The sequence below is a fragment of the Periplaneta americana genome, chromosome 6, assembly GCF_040183065.1.
Source record: "Periplaneta americana isolate PAMFEO1 chromosome 6, P.americana_PAMFEO1_priV1, whole genome shotgun sequence".
NCBI lineage: Eukaryota > Metazoa > Arthropoda > Insecta > Blattodea > Blattidae > Periplaneta > Periplaneta americana.
This window is the reverse complement of record NC_091122.1, coordinates 34,308,290-34,314,289: the sequence shown is the minus strand read 5'-3', so window position 1 is coordinate 34,314,289 and position 6,000 is coordinate 34,308,290. Positions and strand designations below refer to the sequence as shown.

General features: G+C 38.1%; 1 protein-coding gene across 1 annotated transcript in view; it reads left to right on the top strand.

The window, feature by feature from the left end:
- l(2)05287 (WD repeat-containing protein l(2)05287) overlaps positions 1 to 6,000 on the top strand; it is a 154,843-nt gene that overhangs the window by 123,765 nt on the left and 25,078 nt on the right. The gene's annotated exons all lie outside the window — the stretch shown is intronic.

Genomic DNA, 6,000 nt, shown 5'->3' with positions numbered 1-6,000 from the left:
GAGAATATTATAGATATATTAATTTGTCCTACAGAATTTATCTGTAATATTGACACTTAATATTTGAGGAGAAAAATTCGCTCCGGCGCCGGCGATCGAACCCGGGTCCTTGGTTCTACGTACCAAGCGCTCTGACCACTGAGCTACGCCGAACGTCAACATATATATGCCTAACTTGGAGTCAGGCTACAAAGGGAAACATCGTAGGAGGAAGGTTCGTTCCGGTCCTGTGGATTGAATTCGGCATAGCTCAGTGGTCAGAGCGCTTGGTACGTAGAACCAAGGACCCGGGTTCGATCCCCGGCGCCGGAGCGAATTTTTCTCCTCAAATATTAAGTGTCAATATTACAGATAAATTCTGTAGGACAAATTAATATATCTATAAGATTAATCCAGTCTCTAGCATCGTATCCCACCTCTCTGAAATCCATTTTAATATTATTCTCCCATCTACGTCTCGGCCTTCTCGAAGGTTTTTTTCTCCTCTATCTTGGCCCTAATAATAAATAAAATTAATTCTAACTCATACTCTTTGTCGCAATATTCTTAATGTAAAGTTAATAAACTGCGTATTGTAAAAAGAAATCGCAAGACCGAATTTCGTATTTGACTGCCCTTTTAAAAAAGTTAGGTATTTCCATATTTTTATTAATGCCTGACGGTCAGTGGCAACAAGTTAAAAAGGAGGACATGTCCAGCAAAAGCCGGACGTTTGGTAACCATCCTCGTTCTCAAAATTATGACAAGCACTAGTTCAAACGAAGTTGGATTGCCATTGGTCCGCCACTGAGCTGGAGGAGAGCATATCACATGAGATAGATATACACGACGCTCAATACGTCTCCGTCCGACCCCATATCGAATCCTTGTTGACATATTTCGGGGCCCCGGTAGCTACGTGTCTCGCTGCACGACAAGATAAAGTCCGACTGACTGGCTAATCTTCCCACTCGGACGTTACCGCTTTCGATAACAGACTTGCTGGTCCATTATGTAGTTGCAGCATCATCCACCCGGACTGCCCAATCGTCTAGTTAGTGAGTGAATGACTCAATCCGTTATCATTGTCTTATTATTATTATTATTATTATTATTATTATTATTATTATCAACCAAAGCTCTTAGCATGAAACAGCACCTAATTATAATTGCAACTGATTTACTAATACTGACAGGACAAAATATCTAGTAGTTTTTCGAAATTCAAATTCATTAAAATTCAGAATGTATAGTGATTTATTATGCTCTATTAAACGTCTTGAAAAGCAGAAAGCAGACTAAATTAATTTCAACAAAGGAAAAATGGCGTAATTGATCAGTTTTTTTTGTATTCGACAGATATTGGAAAAAAAATGGGAGTATAAGGAAGGGTACAGTGCACCAGTTATTCATAGATTTCAAAAACGCATATGACTCGATTAAGAGAGAAGTATTATATAATATTCTTATTGAATTTGGTATTCCAAGAAACTAGTTCGATTAATTAAAATGTGTCTCAGTGAAACGTACAGCAGAGTCCGTATAGGCCAGTTTTTATTCATTACGGGCTAAAGCAGGGAGATGCACTATCATCTTTATTTTTTAACTTCGATCTAGAATATGCCATTAGAAAGGTTCAGGATAACGGATATTGTTTGGTTGAACGGGTTGAATCAGCTTTTGTCTATGCGGATGACGTGAATATGTTAGGAGAAAATTCACAAACGATTAGGAAAAATACGGAAATTTTACTTGAAGCAAGTAAAGCGATAGGTTTGAAGTAAATCCCAAAAAGACAAAGTATATGATTATGTCTCGTGACGAGAATATTGTAAGAAATGGAAATATAAAAATTGGAAATTTGAAGAGGTGTAGAAATTCAAATACCTGGGAGCAACAGTAACAAATATAAATGATACTTGGAAGGAAAATAAACACAGAATAAATATGGGAAATGCCTGTTATTATTCGCTTGAGAAGCTTTTATCATCCAGTCTGCTGTCTAAAAATCTGAAAGTTAGAATTTATAAAACAGTTACATTACCGGTTGTTCTGTATGGTTGTGAAACTTGGACTCTTACTTTGAGGGAGGAACATAGGTTAAGAGTGTTTGAGAATAAGGTGCTTAGGAAAATATTTGGGGCTAGGATTAGGGATGAAGTTACAGGAGAATGGAGAAAGTTACACAACACAGAACTGCACGCATTGTATTCTTCACCTGACATAATTAGGAACATTAAATCCAGACGTTTGAGATGGACAGGGCATGTAGCACGTATGGGCGAATCCAGAAATTCATATAGAGCGTTAGTTGGGAGACCGGAGGGAAAAAGACCTTTGGGGAGGCCGAGACGTTGATGGGAAGATAATATTAAAATGGATTTGAGGGAGGTGGGATTTGATTATAGAGACTGGATTAATCTTGCTCAGGACAGGAACAAATGGCGGGCTTATGTGAGGGCGGCAATGAACCTCCCGGTTCCTTAAAAGCCAGTAAGTAAGTATTATCATTATAAGTCTGGTCAAAAACTACCGTATGATAAAAATTTATGAGTTTACGATTTCGTGTCAGCTGCATAGTTCCGACGCGGCAGATAGGCGGCGCAAAGAGTCGCACTGCACTACCGCACTTCACAGCGTCGCTCCCTTCCCGCGTGTGCGAGAGAGAACTGTCAATACCTTTCTAGTTTTGTAATAGTAATATGCGTTACAAGAGCGGTATGTTGAAGTTTTCATGTTCGAGGAAAAGTTCGAAAAAGCGAAACGTAGTTGAGCTTTTTTAATTTCCGAGAATTGAAAGAAAACATATCGCTCGTGTATCGTACATTATTTTGTGCGAAGATCGTTTATTACATACCTGAAAGAGGAATTTCTAATTAGTTGCAATGAAATCTCCATCTTGGTTTCTGTTCAATGACGGCAAATTTGAAAAACAAAAATATCTATCTTCAACATTGTTGCTTTAAAATGTTTTCTGTGTTTACTATACTCCAGAAGGCCGTGATATACGTCTGTCTTTTTTTTCCCCCAGTCTGTGATGAGTCTGGAATCTTGTTGATTTTTTTCACGGCTTCCTTAATGTTACATGCATCACGAATGCAGTAACTTTAGTGGAGTTGTAGAGTTTACTTAATTTTTGCAAATATTTAAAAACAATAATTAACAGTGCAATTTAGGTGAAATTGCAGTGGTAAGTTTCCAATTTATAATTATTACTATATTGAACGTCTCTAAAAATAATATGTTAAAAGCCTAAAGCAGTAAAATGAATATGTCACTTAAGCGGTAAGAAGAGGGAAATTGTTATGTGTGTTAGGTTGGGAATACTGAATGTGGAATTTTAGACTTTCCGCGGATTGGTTTTGTACGGAAACTAAACAAATACGCACGATCTCGCACAAAGACTGTAGTAACCGTATTCCGACTTACTGACTGACCAAAAATCAACAGATGCGCGGATGACGGATATTGCAGGTACCGTTAGGTCTTTGTAGAATGGGATGGATTCGACGTTACGTTTTTCACGAATTACGTTGTGCTGTACTTGAAATCTTTATAAGGGTGTCCAAAGTTATAACAGAAAAATTGAATATATATTATTTTAATGTACCGAAGTACATATGATATTTCCATGCAGATATTCTGCGTCATCATACGATGAAAGAGTAATGGAACGGAGAAAAATTCTCTCCGGCGCCGGGATTTGAACCCGGGTTTTCAGCTCTACGTGCTGATGCTTTATCCACTAAGCCACACCGGATACAACCCCGGCGTCGAATAGAATCGTCTCAGATTAAGCTCCAACTCTTGGGTTCCCTCTAGTGGCCGCCCTCTGCACTACGTCATAGATGTCTATGAACGTAGGACCGAAGTCCACATATGTTCTGAGGTGCACTCGTTATGAGTGACTAGTTGGCCGGGATCCGACGGAATAAGCGCCGTCTTATATCACGAAGTGATTTACGCGTATCATATATATTATTTTAATGTACCGAAGTACATTACTCCATTACTCTTTCATCGTATGATGACGCAGAATATCTGCATGGAAATATCATACCCGGGGTTGTATCCGATGTGGCTTAGTGGATAAAGCATTAGCACGTAGAGCTGAAAACCCGGGTTCAAATCCTGGCGCCGGAGAGAATTTTCTCCGTTGCATTACTCTTTCATCGTATGATGACGCAGAATATCTGCATGGAAATACCATATGTACTTCGGTACATTAAAATAATATATATGATATGCGTAGATCACTTCGTGATTTAAGACGGCGCTTATTCCGTCGAATCCCGGCCAACTAGTCACTCATAACGATTGCACCTCAGCACATGTGTGGACTTCGGTCCTACGTTCATAGACGTTCTATGACGTAGTGCAGAGGGCGGCCACTAGAGGGAACCCAAGAGTTGAAGCTTAATCTGAGACGATTCTATTCGACGCCGGGGTTGTATCTGGTGTGGCTTAGTGGATAAAGCATCAGCACGTAGAGCTGAAAACCCGGGTTCAAATCCCGGCGCCGGAGAGAATTTTTCTCTCCGTTCCAGTACTCTTTCATCGTAAGAAAAATTGAAGATATTATTACAAAAGCAATCCTTGTCAAAATTGCTATTTTTCAGAACAATAAAAATAAATAGAACAACATATCGATGGCTGAGAACCAGATTGTTCTAAGTCCAATTTTTTGTAAGAAAGAAATCTGTGTTTCATTGTGTTCCAGTTTTTGTCTGCATATATGAATCGAACAAGATTGTAAATATTCCTCTACATAAGGTTGCTATGAAGCTATTCCAAATTGTTTCATGAAGCTTTGAATGTCAAGAGCTTAAAAAAGCTCTCCTGAAAAAAAAAATGGTAAAATGGACTTGGAACAGTCTTGTTCTGAGCCATCGATATGTCAGCAGTTTCTGTACAACCGGTGCTTAGCCTTGTGGCTATTGCACCTGACATGTGTCGTTTTTGGAGTCTATGAACATTTGAAATGGTAGCAAATGTGTCCTTAATTTAATTTCATTAAAAATGACTGGGGCAGTTTTAGTAATGTCTTCAATTGTAATCCTAGATAATCCACATTGTATCAGAGGGGGAAATTGCGCTAGAAAAATATATATTTTTAAAATGATATATGAAATATCTAGGGGGAAAATTGTACGAGTAAATACGTAAGTCTTCCGTCTAGACCAGGGATACAGAACTGGCGGAAAGGGTGGGGAAAGCGTTGGTTCCCCGTCCACAGTCCACCGGCGTTGAATGACATCACTGTGCCCCGTACGCAATCACACAACACAGACACTGAATACAAATCCCTTCCCCTACCACAGTGATGTCAAAGCAAGCACATTTTTCTGACCTTGACGTCGTGCGCGGGCATCAAGCGCTAAGTATGGAAAGAGGAAGGGTTGTGTATATGAATAAGCAGCCTGTTGGGTTAGGAAAACAGTGGTGCACTTCAAACGGAACGTGAAATTTTATGTCGTTATTTTATATGGCTTCTTTCTGTTTGATATTATCTATATTGTCTGTAAAACAAAAGTACTAATACCAATTTCTTAATATTTCAGTTGTGTTTTAAACGTTAATAACATAATAAAGAGTTAAGAAATATTTACATAAATTCCATTGTAGTACAACTATACTGTACTGAATGGATGAAATACATCAATTATAAAGAAAGTGATATCCCCCCCCAAAAAAAGAGATTGAGTATGGCATGATAAGTTGGAATTGATATTGATGGTACCTTTAGCCTTATAAAAGTAATCAATAAACTAATCAAAACAATATTACAGTACAAAGCAAAGTTACCTAGGTGCTGTATATGTTTTAAGTGTAACTAATATTCCATAACAAAACTCTTATCGTATTATGCTTTTAAGGTGATATTGGTTAGCAATTTCCTAACATCAGAATATTAAATTAATTTCTCGAAATCTGCTGAAGCTATAGAGCTGACTTTTTTTATAAGATATGGGCACGTATCTTTTGCTTATGATGAAACAGTAGTTGTTTTGTTAATTCATT